This window comes from Bos taurus, chromosome 9 (assembly GCF_002263795.3).
Source record: "Bos taurus isolate L1 Dominette 01449 registration number 42190680 breed Hereford chromosome 9, ARS-UCD2.0, whole genome shotgun sequence".
Classification (NCBI taxonomy): domain Eukaryota; kingdom Metazoa; phylum Chordata; class Mammalia; order Artiodactyla; family Bovidae; genus Bos; species Bos taurus.
This window is the reverse complement of record NC_037336.1, coordinates 92,197,097-92,215,436: the sequence shown is the minus strand read 5'-3', so window position 1 is coordinate 92,215,436 and position 18,340 is coordinate 92,197,097.

Sequence of the window (18,340 nt, the reverse complement as noted above, 5' to 3'; positions counted from 1 at the left end):
CTAAAAAAGCTGCTTCACACCCCTCTGAGTTCTTTTTAACAATGGCTATTATGTTCTTCTTTTTCATGAAGTACAACTATACTTTCTAACCACAATAATAATAGGAATAATATAAATGTTATAATGAGTCTGGATTTAAGTCCATCACTGGGAAATCATTTGAATGGAGAAAAAGAGAGCTTTGTATAATAAGAGAAATTCAGCTTTATTGTATTAGATTGTGTCATGTTAGGAATATTCAGATTCTCTATTTTGCAGAAGACGTAGAGTCTTCATTCAAGAGCCCATTATAATCATGCACATCAAAAATATTTTCTTTAATTTGGAGAGTAAAATTTGTTTTGCAAAACAAAAAAGAGATCTTTTAATGCAACAAGAACACACTGTACAAAGAATTCTTGGTGGGATGCCTCCTTATAATTGCACCAGTTTTAATTTATGGTATCCATTTATTATTTCCACTGTTTTGTTTTCTGATGAAAGTTTTATGCTCTGCAGAAATTCAGTGCAATGAGGCAGGTCTAGTATTTTTTGTTGTGCTGAGTTATATCCAATCTTTTTTTTTTTATGCTAAGCTATTGTTTTAGATGATTCTTAGCTTTTCTTTAATACTATGGCTCAGTCTTGCAGAAATGTATGCAATTTTTTTTTTTTTTTTTGAAAAGTGAAAGGCAAAATCATGCATTATGCTTGTCTGGCAAAAAGAAAATCATTAGCTCTTGCCAAAAGCAAAGGAGTTGATTTCTTGCCATGCTATTGTATATGATTACTAATTTTCTGTCAAGCATTGTCCTATGATAAACAAAATGGTCTTTCAGTGATGCCAAAAGGCAGGCGATTCTTTAATAACTCAGCAAGACTACCTCTAACTACTTCCCAAAAGGGTCTTTTCAAGGAAACCACATCTACAGCTTTTTCAGGAAGGCCAGGGATATAAGCGTTCCTCAGGCAGATTTAATTGTAACACTAATTAAATGATCCTCTCATTCACTAATTAATTATAGAATTATAGAATGATAGGGTTGAAAGGGACCTTGAGAGATCAAAAGAGTCAGCACCTACATCCTCTGTAGGGACTGTATATAAACTATTACACACAGAATAGTGTCCTATTTTTCAGTTCTTAGTAAAAGAATTTTGTTTACAAGATCTTTTCATGATCCAGTCCAGGGATGGATGCACATAGCATGAAAAAATCCTTCCAGCACCATTTAGTTGCCACCTTTAGAGAAGCCTGAGCACACACCTGGACCCCATCCTCTGGGTCAGCCTGCATTGTTTCCTTTCCTTCAGGGACTATTCTCTGTCCAGGCTAAATAGCCCATGCTTCTGACTTATAAGCAGTACCTTCTTTTTCTGTATTTTTCAGTTGTCACAGGTTATTCTAAATTTTCTTAAAGTTTTCCACATTTTCCTTTATTTCTGGAACTTATACCTGGACAATGTAAAGATGTGATCAATGCAGAATAAGATAATGAGTATGTGCTAAGTCACTTCGGTCATGTCCCACTCTTTCCGACCACATGGACTATAGCCTGCCAGGTTCCTCTGTCCACAGGATTTTCCAGGTAAGAGTACTGGGGTGGGTTCCCGTGTTCTCCTCTGTGGTATCTTCCTGACCCAGGGATTAAACCCGCGACTCTTATGTTGCCTGCATTGGCAGGCAGGTTCTTTACCACTAGAGCCACCTGGGAAGCCCAAAGATAGGGCATCCCTCATACTACCCTACGTGAGACCCTCTAACACAGCCCACCCTAGGTGGAATGCTGCAACAAAAGGAATTTGTTTCATTGGCCATTTCTGTCCACCACAAGCAGCTGGGGAGAGTTGCTCTAGATACCAGTTCTACCTCAGAAGAAAAGAAAGGAAAATAGGGAAGGAAAAAGATGTTTAAATTTAAAATGTCCAAACACCTCCCAGGTTACATGAATGTTTTAAATTTATATATTCAAAGAAGGTCAGAAAATTCCCCAAAAAGGAAAATTCAAAGAAAAAATGCCTATTTATATCAAAGTTCAAAATGCAAAACACCAAAGGTAAGGAAAGAAACTTGAAATTAGTCAGAAGAAGAAAAGATGCAATGCTTACAGTGGAACCACAGTGCAAATAATCAGAGATTCCTCATTAGAAACCATGGAAACTAGAGACAGTGGAACAATGTATTTAAAGAACTGAATTTTTTTTTTAAGTTGTCAATGAAAAATTCTATGCCAAGTGAAAAATATCCTTAGAAATGAAGGTGAAGAAAAGGAATTTTAAGATAAAAGCCAACCAAATATTTCAAAGGCAGATCTCACTATAAGAAATACTTCACGCACTACTTTAGGCTCAAAGAAAAGTTTGCAGAGAAAAATCTGGTCTTCAGGGAAAAAAATAGAAGCATTGGAAATGCTTGGTAAATATCTGACTGATTTTTCTCAATTTCCACAAAATACATATAGCTTTTTAAAATAAAAATTAAAGCATTGTTTTGTGATGTTTTCAATGTTTGCTGTAGTAATATTTTACCACAAACAAACATTGTCATTGTATACATATTGAAGTGAAAGTGAAGTTGCTCAGTCGTGTTCAACCCTCAGTGACCCCATGGACTGCAGCCTTCCAGGCTCCTCCATCCATGGGATTTTCCAGGCAGGAGTACTGGAGTGGGGTGCCATTACCTTGAGATCTATATAATTGCAAGCTTTCTAATTTTACATTAAATGATGCAATACTAACTCTAAGTAATCTGAGAAAGACTATGTATTATACTGTTTTCTCCAAAAAAAAATTTAAGAACCTGTAAAAATATATAGATAGTATGTCAAAGAGGTATAACAATATATAAGTTGATATATAAAAAGAAAGTCTAAAACATAAAAGTTTATATTTAAAAAAAACTAAAAAAGTCTAATATACAAAATTTTAAGAAAGAAAGGGGGAACATAAAAACAATAAAAGCAAAGGATATAAGCAGAAAAAAATTAAATGGAAAATATCATCTAAGCATATAAATAATTATATTAAATGGCAATAATACAAACACTCTAATTACAAGTCAGAGATTGTCACAGTGGATTCAAAAGCAAAATCACCACCCACCAGAAAATATTTCCAATAAGAGATATATTTTGAATATGAAAATATAGTTCAAAAAGCTCTCTAATTACTAATATCAGGAATAAAAAAAGGATCAATTTAGATCTTACTAATACTAAATAAGGAATTTTTCAATATCTGACAGCTTAGATTAAAAGGATAAATGCCTTGAAAAATGCCATGACAAAAAACAAAACAGGAAATTTTAATATCCTTACATCAATTAAGAAATTGAATTTGTTATCAAAAAAAATTTCAGCAATGACAATAGAATAGTTTTGCTGGTGAACTCTATCAAACATTCAAGGAAAAAAATTATACTCACCTTATATATTGTTAAAAAAGAGGGAAGAAATATTGACAAACTGGGCTATTTTCTGGTCTATAAACCCTAAATTTTATAAAACTCAGATGTAAAAATTCTTTGCAAAATATTAGCAAATAGAATCTATATATGTAATGCATTGCTACTAAGTATGCTTTATCACAGGAATTCAAGGCTGGTTGAACATTTAAACATGTAATTTAGTCTATTGAAATAGCAAAAGAGAAACCTCAAATAATTTCAGTAGATGCAAAAAAAGTAGCTGATGGAATTTAACACATTCACAATTAAAATTTTTAGCAAACTGGAAATAGAAAGATTTTCATCAATCAACTTAAAAATACATAGCTAATATCATAATTAATGGGAAAATATTGAAACATTTTCCCCTAAAATCATTAAGGCAACACTGCTATATTCACCACTTCTAATTAACTTTATAATTGAAGTCTTAGCTATTGTAGTAAGGCAAAAAAACAGAACTATAAGGTATTTCAATCAGAAGGGGAAAATAAAATGCTTGTTTGCAAAAATCTCAGTGAATCTACAAATCTCTTGTACACCTAAGTGGATAAATAGAACACGTTCGTGGATTAGACACCATGGAGTGAGAAGTCAAATGGGTCTTAGGAAGCATCACTGCAAACAAAGATAATGAAGGTGATGGAATTCCATTTGAGCTATTTCAAATCCTAAAAGATGATGCTGTGAAAGTGCCACACTCAAAATGCCAGCAAATTTGGAAAACTCAGCAGTAGCCAAAGGACTGGAAAAGGTCAGTTTTCATTCCAATCCCAGGCAAAGGCAATGCCAAAGAATGCTCAAACTACCACACAATTGCACTCACCTCACCCGCTAGTAAAGTAATGCTCAAAATCCTCCAAGCCAGGCTTCAACAATACGTGAACCGAGAACTTTCAGATAGTCAAGCTGGATTTAGAAAAGGCAGAGGAACCAGAGATCAAATTGCCAACATCTGTTGGATCATCAAAAAAGCAAGGGAATTCCAGAAGACCATCTACTTCTTTATTGTGTATGCTAAAGCCTTTGTGTGGATCACAACGAACTGTGGAAAATTCTTCAAGAGATAGGAATACCAGACCACCTTACCTGCCTCCTGAGAAATCTGTACGCAGGTCAAGAAGCAACAGTTAGAACTGGACATGCAACAATGGACTGGTTCCAAATTGGGAAAGGACTACATCAGGGATGTATATTGTCACCCTGGTTATTTAACTTATACGCAGAGTACATCATGAAAAATGCTGGGGTGGATGAAGCACAAGATGGAATCAAGATTGCCAGGAGACATATCAATAACTTCAGATATACAGATGACATCACCTTTACGTCAGAAAATGAAGAGGAAATAAAGAGCCTCTTGATGAAGGTGAAAGAGGAGAGTGAAAAAGTTGGCATAAAACTCAACATTCAAAAAATGAAGATCATGGCATCTGATCCCATCACTTCATGGCAAATAGATGGGGAAACAGTGATAGACTTTATTTTCTTGGGCTCCAAAATCACCACAGATGGTGACTGCAGCTATGAAATTAAAAGACACTTGCTCCTTGGAAGAAAAGTTATGATCAACCTAGGCAGCATATTAAAAAACAGAGAGATTACTTTACCGACAAAGGTCCGTCTAGTCAAAGCTATGGTTTTTCCAATAATCATGCATGGATGTCAGAATTGAACCATAAAGAAAGCTGAGCACCAAAGAATTGATGCTTTTGAACTGTGGTGTTGGAGAAGACTTCTGAGAGTCCCTTGGACAGTATGGAGATCACACCAGTCAATCCTAAAGGAAATCAGTCCTGAAAAATCATTGGAGGGACTGATGCTGAAGCTGAAACTCCAATACTTTGGCCACTTGATGCAAAGAACTGACTCATTGGAAAAGACCATGCTGGTGGGAGAGATGGAAGGCAGGAGGAGAAGAGGATGACAGAGGATGGAAGGATTGGATATCATCATCAACTTGATGGACATGAGTTTGAGCAAGCTCTGGGAGTTGCTGATGGACAGGGAAGCCTGGCATGCTGCAGTCCATGGGATCACAAAGAGTTGGACATAACTGAGCAACTGAACTGATGGCTGGAAAATCCAATATCATTAAGATGCTAGTTATAAGAAAACTGATCTATGACTTTAACACAATTTTAATTAATGCTTTATTTTGTAGTAGTTGTTCAACTAATTTTTAAAGTATATATGACAATAAAAGAACCTAGTATAGCCTAGGGAATTATTTAAAAGAAGAACAAAGTTGGAAGACTTACTACTATAAAAAAAAACTTTTTGCTATAATAATCAAGACAGCTTAGTTCAGTTCAGTTCAGTTGCTCAGTCATGTCCGACTCTGTGCAACCCCATGAATTGCAGCACACCAGGCCTCCCTGTCCATCACCAACTCCTGGAATTCACTCAGACTCACGTCTATCGAGTCAGTGATGCCATCCAGCCACCTCATCCTCTGTCATCCCCTTCTCCTCCTGCCCCCAGTCCCTCCCAGCATCAGAGTCTTTTCCAATGAGTCAACTCTTCGCATGAGGTGGCCAAAGTACTGGAGTTTCAGCTTTAGCACCATCCCTTCCAAAGAAATCCCAGGGCTGATCTCCTTCAGAATGGACTGGTTAGATCTCCTTGCAGTCCAAGGGACTCTCAAGAGTCTTCTCCAACACCACAGTTCAAAAGCATCGATTCTTCGGTGCTCAGCCTTCTTCACAGTCCAACTCTCACATCCATACATGACCACAGGAAAAACCGTAGCCTTGACTAGACGGACCTTTGTTGGCAAAGTAATGTCTCTGCTTTTCAATATGCTATCTAGGTTGGTCAAAACTTTTGTTCCAAGGAGTAAGCATCTTTTAATTTCATGGCTGCAATCACCATCTGCAGTGATTTTGGAGCCCCAAAAAATAAAACAGCTTAGAATCAGTAAACATATGAACAGATAATAAAATTCAATAAAGAATGCAAAAGTATATCCACATGTATAGTCAATTAATTTTTGGTAAAATTGCCAAAGCAATTCAATGGAGAAAGGAGAGTCTTTTCATTCAATGGCACTTGAATGACTGGATAACTCATATCTTTACAATTAGCAATTGAACTTTACTTCCCACGATGCATAAAAATCAATTTAACATAGGTCATAGACCTAAATCTAAAACCTAATATGAAACTTCTACAAGAAACATGGGAGAAGATCTTTGTGACCTCTGGATAGGTAAAAATTTCTTAGGTCATGAATTCCATAAAAGATTTTCTGAAAATTCAACCTCATCAAAATTAAAAGCTTTTGATCTTCAAATAAATGACACCATCAAACAGTCAAGCCACAGTATTGGAGAAACTATTTAGAAAACATGTAGAATAAAGAACACTTACATTCAGTAATAAATTAATCAGACTAGTTTTTTAAAAAATGAACAAAAAATAAGACATGCCCCTAAAGGCAATACAGGAATAGTCAAGAAACACATGAAAAGATATTCAGTATTATTAATCAGGAAAATATAAATTCAAATCAAAATACAATACTCTTTAAAGCTAAAAGTCTGAGAACACATAGTAAAGGCAGATAGAGGGAGCAACTGGAACTCGTATAATTAAAAATTATATATATATATATACACACACATATATATGCAGTTTATTGCATGCAAATTACTCATGTTGGAAAATACCTATTATCTACCTTGTCCTGAACAAAAAGAATCCAGTATAACCGAGATAACAAAAATATATATTAAAGAGTCTGATGAAATAACCAAAATAAATTGTCATTAAAGAGACATATTCTATTTTTCTCAATTATGCAAACAAAATAAAGCCACTGGTTAAAACATTCACATCAGTGGTTTATTGTTTTGGCTCAGCTTTTACTCAGAAGGTCCATTCGGTTTATATATCCAACAGGAACATTGCAACCACGACTCATTTTGCAATTAGAATAGTCAGTGTGAGTGTATCAGAGCTAAACAACTTGGCATTATTTTCCTGCAAGAAAAAAAAAAAAAAATCCCTGGTAAAAACAGCACTTCTATTTAGTGTCCAGATGTTAACTTTATTAAACTGAAAACATTCTCTTCCCTCTTCACATTCTGTGGGCATTATTTTGGCCTATTTTATAAATGACCTATTTTATACTCACAACCAGACAATTAGATATATCAAAATCCTGTAATGAAACAAAATTTTCAATAATGAATTCTGTCTCCCTTTGTGTCTTTTAAGAGAATTTAATTTTTTTTCCTTTTGCTTCACAGATATATAGGATAATTTGTATAAACAAAATACATTTATACAAATGTTATAACTCATACTAATAAAAATAATGGGTCTCCAGAGAAAACAGTGGCCAAGGATCACGCAACTTGAAATTTATTTTAATTCGTATTCTTCAGGAAAAGGCAAAAAAATAAATAAATAAACATTCCTCATTTCCATATCAGTTAAGATTCAGTATTCACTGGTCAGACAAATTACCTTATATTGATATGCTAATTACGTCCTCAGTGCATATTACTCACACCTAGGGTGATATATAAATCTTATTAATGAAAAGAGCAGAAAAAAAGCATAAAGATGGGGGATAAAGTAATGAAAATATTGTGACAGTGAGCATGACATAGAACACATCATTGTGGACCTAAGCTTGTGAGCTGCTTTCCCACTTCTAACTGCCACCATGGACCTCCCAGGTATGGCTTAGATGTTTTCCTTTGACTTTCTAACCTGAGTAAACACTGCACTACAGGAATGATGGAAATGCCTTTCAAGCACCAGTCTTCCTGGGCAGTGAGGGGAGGTGGGCTTATGTAGGATGGAGGTGGTGGTACAGGCTTGGAAAAGACAAATAGGAAAGACCCTTACATCTGCAAACCTGAGAATCTTTGCAGGAATGTAAGAGTACTTAATGTTGGGCATCCCTGGTGGCTCAGTAGTAAAGAATAAAGAAGATGCCTGCCAACGCAGGAGACACGGTTTCGATTTCTGGGTCGGGAAGATCCCCTGGAGAAGGAAAAAGCAACCCAACCTAATATTCTTGCCTGGGAAATCCCATGGACAGAGGAGCCTGGTGGGCTCCAGTCCATGGGGTCACAAAGAGTCAGACATGACTTAGGGACTGAACAGCAACAACAAACAGTACTTAAAGAGAAAGAAAGAAAAAACGATCGGTCCTATTAACTAAACCTAAACCTCCACAGCATGAGAAGATGAATCCTAAGTTCCACTTTAAGTGCAGCCATGAGTCAGAGCTAAGCATAAGGCAACTTATAGACAGTGCGTTCTTCCAAAGCAACGCCTGATATTTCTTTAGCAGAACAATAAATTTTGATTCCACAGTTAGAATTTTTAAGCCTGTGGCAGAGACAGTTATTTATCCCCCAATATCTACTTGATTCTCTTCATTTTCCTGCTATAATGGAACCCCTAGTTTTTAGCTGGGGGCCTTGCTTTAGGAATGGCCATTTGACCAAGTTCTGGACAATATGATTACATGTGAAGTGGGTAACTACAGGAAGGTCCTGAAATAGAGGTTTGTCCTCCCTTCCTCTTCCCTCTTTGCTGCTGGCTGGGATGCATATGTGCCAGCTGGACTCAGAGTGGCTGTCTGGCACAGGACATGCCCTTGGAAATGGCCACACACAGCAGAGGAATGAGAGAAAAGGAACCAGGCTGCCTGAGGTTTTCATGGAGTAGAGCCTTCAAAGCAGCCCTAAGTGCCTACCTCCAGTCTTTATAGCAAAGAGAAATCAAAGAAACTTAAAGAAGATAGGAGCTTCCCTGAGGGGGTTACTCTTATCTGCAGCCAAATCTATTTCTAAATTAGAAAAACCTAGATGTGCAATTACTCGAAGGGGTTAATAGACCAAATAAGGATGAATTTCACAAAATAGCACAGTGGAGATTTTTACTCTTTCAGATGGTGGAGGGCAGGAGAAGAAAGGCTTTGGGAACTTCAATAAAAATTGGAAATGACAAGGAGAGAAAAGGAGGAGGGTAAAAGGAAAGGTGGAAACTCTAAAAACAAATCGCTGGGCTGCTCAAGTGTTTTGAGGCAAAGCGTGCCTGTGAACAAAGGTTCTGTCTTGTGCCCCTTCCTCCTCTCCTGAGGGTCTTCAAATGTCGTCTTCCCCATGAGATGGTATTCCAGCTGCTATTCCCAAGGCTGAATTCATTCACTTTAGTTTGAATGATGACCACAGGCAGGCATGACTGAGGACCCTGTAAATACTCATAAGGACATTGGTATGTGTTATGGAGACACCACAGTGCAGGAGTTAAAGACAGATTCTGCTGTCACCTGTGTGATCTTGGACAAGTTTCTCTCTGATCCTTGGTTTCTTCATTATAAATGAAGTTAATAATAGTACCAACTACTTACAGTTAGATAAAACAAATATGCTGTTACATGTAAAGCACTTCAAGTGCTTTAAAACATCTCAACATTGTTTGTTGATAATGTTTTTGCATTACTAATACATTTCTGAGCTCCAAGGTAAACTCTTAGGATCATGTTCTTCTGTTCTAGATGAAATATAAGCTTCCTCCCTCCTATACTCTTCCATCCCCACCTCAGTTGTTTGGATACAGTGGAGGCGAGCTAAGTCGCTTCAGTCAGGTCCGACTCTTTGCAATGCTATGGACTATAGCCCTCCAGGCTCCTTTTCCCGAGGAATTCTCCGGTCAAGAATACTGGAGTGGGTTTCCATGCCCTACTCCAGGGGATCTTCCTGACCAAAGATTCAAACCCAAGTCTCTTTACATCTCCTACATTGGCAGGTGGGTTCTTTAGATTAGCCCCATTTAGAGGATCCAGCAAAAGGCTCAAGGTTCTGGGAACCATGAGGCCTTAGCATAGGAAGAAGTCGGGCCGTTGAACATCTGTGGGGAAGGCTGTCCTGCAGTCAAAGTCATTAACATCTGCATGAGAAAGAAACAAGTTTCTACCGCATCTATGCATGAAATTTGCAGGCTTACATGTTATGCTATCTGATGTTACCCACCCTAATTGTATGGGTTTGCAAGACTGCAGTAACAGAGTCCCACAACTGAGTGGCTTAACAACAAACCTGTTTTCTTATAGTTCTGGAAGCGAGAAGTCTGAGATCAAGGTACGGCAGAGCCAGGCTCCCTCTGAAGCACCTAGGGAAGGGTGTGTTCTAGGCATGTCTCCTGGCTTCTGGAAGTTCCCTGAACTCCAGTTTTCATGTGAATTCCAAGCCTCACAGTGCCACACGAAGAATGTGTGTTTGTAGCCAAAGTTTTTCCTTTCATAAGAACACTGATCTTACTGGATTAGGGCCCACTCTCATGCCCTCATTTTAAACGTGTGTGCTGTGTCGCTGAGTCGTGTCTGACACTTTGCCACCCTGTGGACTGTAGCCCACCGGGCTCCTCTGTCCATGGGATTTTCCAGGCAAGATTATTGGAGTGGGTTGCCATTTTCTCCTCTTGGGGGAAACTCGCGTTTCCAACCCAGGGATCAAACTTGCGTCTCTTAGGTCTCCTGTGTTGGCAGGCTGATTCTTTACCACTACCACCACCTGACTTGATTACCCCTATAAAGACGATCTCCAATTAAGGCCCCATTCTGAGGTACTGGAGGTTAGGACTCCAGGCTCTCTTTTCTGGGGGGCACAATTCTCCCCATAGCTCTAATATAAGTAGCTAACTTTTCATTCTTACTTGCATCTAATTCTTCAAATCAACACAGTGTGAGATACCAGAAATGAAACCTAACATATTTTTTCCTGGTTAATATTAAACTAGAGAAAATTTTATTATCTTAAACTAGTTGCTTTCCTACCAAAGTCACTATCAGGCTGTATTTTATTCTGCATGTCAATACGTATCCATAGATTTCTCTTCACTATATAAATATACACAATCCTATAAGCTTTTTTGGTGTGATATGGACCTGGTGTCTTTTCCTGGACCAGCATTTCCTGGTCACTCTAATCTTAAAGAATTATGAATAAGGCTTTGAGAAGTAGTTCAGGAAATATTTTTATAACAATAATTAAAATTGCTTTTGATACCTGTTACAGAAAAGTCATACAGCTAGCAATTTCAATATACAAATATTGTAATAACAAAGGGATACAGTTATAATAAAATCAAGTAAATACTAAAATGGGTAAAACATATGACACCAACATAATTGCTGAGAATCAAGGAGGCCATGATTGTAAGGGGCATTGAAACAGTCTTACATCCATCTTGTGTATCATATCCTACACATATTGTAAGGAGAAAAAAAGTTTCTGGAGCATAAGGCACATATGTTTGTTCACTTCTCCCTTGCTCCCACCAAGAACTTTAGAGCCAACTTTCTTCTCCAGGAGACTGACTTTCTTGCAATTTATTTATGATTTTGTGGTAGTTTGTTGTTTAAGTGTTCATATTTGAAACACTTAATACTCCCCCAAAGCTTTATTTTGTCTGTATCTTAACATATAACAAAAATCAGAAGAGTTCCAGTAACTGTCTTACCTACCGGCACACCAAAGCAGAGGCTAACACAGAACTCATTCCTGTAATTCACTTTAGAAAAGACCAACTGAAGAAAATTCAGGCCTTAGGCAGGCTATTGCATGGATCCATTGAATTTTAAGTCTAATAACTTTTTTCAGAAGCACAATAAAAGAACAGCAAACCATTTTTATTTGAATAAAATCTACTCCCACAAAATTCAGAATTACCAAACTACTTCAAAGGCCATTCACTGAATACCCCAAGGATGGTTTTAAGTTAAAATTTTGTGAAGGACTTAAATCAATGGTTCAGAAAGAAAGGCAAAAGGAATTTTATTTACAGTGAGAAACATAGGGGAGAAAGAAAAGGGGAAAACCAATCACCTTACATCTAGAGAGGAGATCAGAGAACCCTGGGTACCGGACAGGTTAGAACTTGCTGAATTTAGGTCTTGAGGTTACAAGGGCACACGTTCCAAAATTATCTCTATTCCACAAATTTCTTAGGAGAAAAAGAACTATTAATACATTAAAGCGACAACTCCTTAGTGTCTCTCTTGATCAAAGATCTTGGTTGGTTAACACAATGATCACTCTGAATTGGGTCAGAAGATTGGAAAGAGCACGGTAATGGAGGAATGCCACCAGCGTCCGAGCAAAGGGTGGGCCACAGTAGAACAATGGGAAACATGGGAAGAGGCCAGAGCTCTAAGAAATCTCCTTCCCTGAGCACCGTGACTTGTCTTGCCTTCCTATGATATTTTTTAGTCCCAAGAATTTATGAAAAAAGAAATGAGTTTGAGAATGAACACAGAATAATCCTACTACCACAAACAACATGAGGTTAAAGAAAATATCAATTGAAATTATCTCAAGGTCACCGATTCTGGGCAAGAGGGAAAACCATTTTACAAGCTGAACTGACATGGTTGATTTGTTACAAAGAAGGCAGCGGAGATGAAAAGGAGACTTGTTCAGGTATTCTCATCTTCCATAAAACACAAACAAGGCCTGAAAAAGTAAGATTCTTAATACATCAAAATACTTTATTTGTAAGAACTATGTTTAGCTTCAATTTATTGCATCCTTCCCTTACATGGGGGCTTCCCTGGTGGCTCAGACAGTGAAGAATCTGCCTGCAGTACGGGAGACCCCATTTTGATCCCTGAGTCAGGAAGATTCCCTGGAGAAGGGCATGGCAACCCACTCCAATATTCTTGCCTTGAGAATCCCAGGGACAGAAGAGCCTGACAGGCTATAGTCCATGGGGTTGCAAAGAGTTGGACATGACTAAGTGACTAACATTTTCACTTTTCCTTTCCATGGACTGACATATTCACCTTTTCTATCTAAAAATTTCTTACTTCTTCAAGGAGATGCCTTTGGTTTTCACACAATCTTTCACTTTGTTTATTACCATCATATTCAAATGACGTGGTCACACTTGCTATTTTCCTAGCTCCTCCTAAATCCTTTGCAATCTACCTTACCACTGCTCTGCTCTCAGGAGCCACAGAGATAGCTGCCATCCTGAAAGCCTTTTCTCAGGACACTCTCTCCTTGACTTTTGTTTTTTTTGCTGCCTTTTAAGCTGTAACTCTATTCCACTTCATTTATACCTTCTTCCCCTTTCCTTTCCTGGTTTTAAAATTCCTAGTTCTCTCTATAGGTCTCTGATTATACTTCCTCATCCTCTTCCACTGACATATCTTCATCCTCCCATTCTCTTGATACAGACATTTCTTCCTAGCTCCTATACAGATCTTCCTCCAGTCTCTCCTAGATGACCACAAACCTCCTCCAATCCATCTCTCTGCCTTCATTACTCAAATTCTTCATGACCAACTGCTGGCTGCAAATCCATCTCCATCTAAATATTCTACCAACCCTCATATGTGATATGGAAGCAACATCACTTAACTTCTGCCTTGCTAATACTTCTGTTTAATCTTATAGTTTCCATGGATAACTTTTTTTCCCAATCAGAAGATGCCAGTTTGGGCTCACCACTGGTTTCTTAGATAGGCACTAGTGTCTGCTACCTCAGACAACTCTTTGTTTTACTCATTTATTTATTTAGCAGATACCTATGCAGTGTTTGAAGCTTCCCAGGTGGTGATAGTGGTAAAGAATCTACCTCCCAATGCAGGAGATGCAAGAGATGTGGGTTCCATCCTTAGGTTAGGAAGATCCCACGGAGGAAGGCATGGCAACCCATTCCACTATTCTTCCTGGAGAACCCCACGGACAGAGGAGCCTGGTGGGTTATGGTCCATCGGGTCCCAAAGAGTCAGATACAGCTGAGCAACTTAGCATGCAGGCACTCATGCAGTGTTTAACATGCACCAGATATTCCTAGCATTGAAATTGTGATATTAAATATACCAGGAGTGATATTTTTCATCATTTGTTTGTGATTATTTGATTAAAAATAGACGAAAGCTTTATAGAATAAAGAATATATATGTGATATGGTTGGGGCTTCCCTGGTGGCCCAGATGGTAAAGAATCTGCCTGCAATGCAGGAGACCTGTGTTTGATCCCTGACTCATAAAGATCTCCTGGAGAAGGGAATGGCTACCCACTCCAGTATTCTTGCCTGCAGAACTCCATCAACAGAAGAGCCTGGTTGCAAAGAGTCAGACAGGGCTGAGTGACTAACACTGCATTACAACTACTATGTGAAGCTGTTAGAATACTTAGGAGACTGACCTTATCCAGAAAGTCAGAGAAGGCATTTCTGGGAGAAGAAGACTGAAGGAAAAGTAGAATCTGGATAGGCTGGCTTCCCACAGTACCAGAAACCTTAACCATGACTCAAGATTAACCTTAACCATGACATGCCTGCTCCTTGGACAGTGACATTCAAGGTAAGAAGATTGGAATAGTCCTTCATTTTTCTTTCAGGTCTCTGAATTCTTACAACCAATAGGTTATTGCTGTGATGGTTATTGTTATGTGTCAACTGGACTGGACCATAGAGTATCCAGATATTTGGTCAAACATGATGTGAGATTCACATTAAAGTCAGTAGAGAGTAAAGCACATTGTCCTCCCTACTGTGTATGCTGCTAAGTCACTTCAGTCGTGTCCAACTCTGTGCGACCCCATAGATGGCCTCCCACCAGGCTCCCCCATCCCTGGGATTCTCCATGCAAGAACACTGGAGTGGGTTGCCATTTCCTTCTCCAATGCATGAAAGCGAAAGTGAAGTCACTCAGTCGTGTCCGACCCTTAGTGACCTCATGGACTGCAGCCCACCAGGCTCCTCCATCCTTGAGATTCTCCAGGCAAGAACACTGGAGTGGGTTGCCGTTGCCTTCTCCTCCCTACTGTGTATAGGCCTCATTTAATTAAAGAGCTGAATTAAACAAAAAGGTTGACCTCCCCACTCCCAAAGTTAAAAAAAAAAAATTCTTCCTGACATTCCTGACAGCCTTCAAACTAGAACATGAGATTCTTCTTGCCTTCAGTCTGGAACTGAAACATGAGCTCTTCCTGTGTCTTGAGGCTACTGGCCTTGGGACCAAAACTACATCATCAGCTCTCCTGTTCCCAGGCCTTCAGACTCAGACTGGACCTTACATCATCAGCCTCCACCGCCCAGGTTCCCAATGGGCACCTCACCCTGTAGATCTTGGAAATTCCCAGCCTCCGTAACCATGTGAGCCAATTCTCATACATACATCCAGTATATGATACTATTTATATGGAGAATCCTAACTACTACAGTTATAAAGATTTCTAATAATTTTTTAAATGAAATTTCTCATTCTATTCTTATGTTAATCCACTGTGTAAAGAATGAGAAGAGTGAATTACTATACCAACTCTCACTGAGTACTTTTTTAGGAAACATTCTGTTTTTGTTTGGGAATACATCTTGATGAATTTCCAAAAGGGAAAAGTGAGACCCTATTGGAAAGTACCAAGCCAACAAGGCATTATGGGTAAGCTATTTTACATGAAAACAGATTACTTTTGCTTCTGGGAAGGGATGGTGGAGAAGGAGTGGAGAGAGGAGGAGAGAGAAATCAAGGATATGAGGGAAAGGAGTCCAGGCACCTTAAGAAAAAAAGGGACCAGGAGAAGACTCTGATCTGGAAACTGGAAACAATTTAAGAATCAGACAACCAAGGTTCACTTCTAAGTATTTCTACAGCCCTATGGCAGAATCCTAGTTATTCCCTTCTTCGTCTCAACAGAGCTTGTTTTGTTCAGGTATCTGGTACTCTTGCATTTCATGGGCCACTCTCAAGACTCAGGCAAGAAATAATATTAAGTCCACCACTGTTTTCTTTGTTCCTGACTAGTTAGACAAAGGTATGAGCATGTGCCAGGACCAGTGCTCCTGAACAAGTGGTTAACAAAGAAATGTAGTGATGTAGATAAACCTAGAGCCTGTCATACAGAATGAAGTTAAAAAGAAAAAAGCGAGTATCACATGATATATGTGGAATCTAGAAAAATGGTATTGGGGGAGGAGCTAAGGTGGCGGAGGAGTAGGACAGGGAGAACACTTTCTCCCCAACAAATTCATCAAAAGAACATTTAAATGCCGAGTAAATTCCACAAAACAACTTCTGAATGCCAGCAGAGGACATCAGGCACCCAGAAAAGCAACCCAAGTCTTTGAAAGGAGGTAGGAAAAAATATAAAAGAAAAAAAAGGGACAAAAGAGGGAGGGATGAAGTTCCATCCCGGGAAGGGACTGTTAAAAAGAGAGAAGTTTCCAAACACCAGGAAACCTTCTCACTGCCGAATCTGTGCCGAGCCTTGGAAGCACAGAGGGCAACATAACAGGGAGAAAAATAAACAATTAAAAACCACAGATTACGAGCCCTATGGTAACTCCCCCAGCAGAGAAGCAGCGCAGACGCCTGCACACACCACTAGCAAGCGGGGCTGGGCAGGGAGGCGTGGCACAGGCTGCATCACTTAGAATAAGGATCTGGCCTGAATACCCTGAGCACTATCTGAGCAAAGTAATTTGGGCTAGCAAACCAGACTGTGGGATATCTACCACCGAAAAGCCAGCCCTAACCTAAGACACCGCCAGGCCCGCGCACAGAACAAAGGACTGAACAGAGATAGCTGGCTGCAGACCATCCCCCTCTGGTGACAGGCAGCCAGAGCCGGAAGGGGGCAATCGCAGCCCCAGAGAGACATTATCTATAAAACTGTAAGCAGGCTTCTTTGCTAACTAAGACTTCTTGGAGGTCTGGACAGTCAACATCCGCCTGAGAAGGTGTGCCGGTTGTACACCTAGATAACCGAATGGCGGGGAGGTGATAAGTCGCAGCAATCGCACTCGCCAAACACCTCATCACCTGAGCTGCTCGGACCTGGGAAGGGCACAAAACGCAGGCCCGACCGAGTCTGCGCCTCTGAGGACTACCCAAGTGCCTGAACCTGAGCGGCTTGGACCTGGGAGGTGCAAGCAGCCCAGGGCCGGCCACGGATAGTTCCCGGCGGAGCAACCTAGAGCCTGAGCAGTGTGGGCAGGGAGGCTACACGCGCCGTGAGCAGGGGCAGACCCAGTGTGGCTGAGGCACTGCGAGCGCACGCCAGTGTTATTTGTTTGCAGCGTCCCTCCCACCCCACAGTGCGACTGAACAAGTGAGCCTAAAAAAAAAAGTGTCCTCCACCGTCCCCTTTGTGTCAGGGCGGAAACCAGACACTGAAGAAACCAGCAAACAGAAGAATCTATAACAGAGGGAACTGCCTTGGAAGCTACAGGCAATAGATTAAAACCCTGTGGTTAGTACCGACTGCACAGGAAGGGGCCTATAGATCTTGAGAAATATAAGTCGGACCAAGGAATTAGCCGAAAATGAACTGAACCCACAATACCCACAACAAAACTAGAGAAAGTCCTAGATATATTTTTACTATTTTTACGATCATTCTTTCTTTCTTTCTTTTTTTTTAAATATTTTAAAGAATTTTAAGTCCTCTATTATTCCTTTCATTTTCACTTTTATAACCTACTATTACTTAGCAAAAAAAAAAAAAAACCTATTTTTTTAAAAGCAAACTTCATGTATTTTTTTTTTATAATTTTTTTGACTTTTTTTTTTCTTTTCTTTCACATTGCATTTTTGAAATTCCAAACTCTACTCTAGATTTTTAATTTTAGCTTTTTGGTATTTGTTATCAATTTTGTACCTATACATTTTTTAATATAATTTTTGTGACTTTTTTTTTCTCTCTTTCTTTCTCTTCTTTTATATAACATTGTATATCTGAAATTCCAAACTAACTCTACTCTAGATTTTTAATTTATGCTTTTTGGTATTTGTTATCAAATTTGTACCTATACTTTCTTTATAATTTTTGCGACTTTGTTTGTTTTTGTTTTTTCTCTCTTCTTTTTCTCCTTCTTTTTTTTAACATTGTACTTTTGAAATTCCAAACTCTACCCTAGATTTTTAACTTTTGCTTTTTG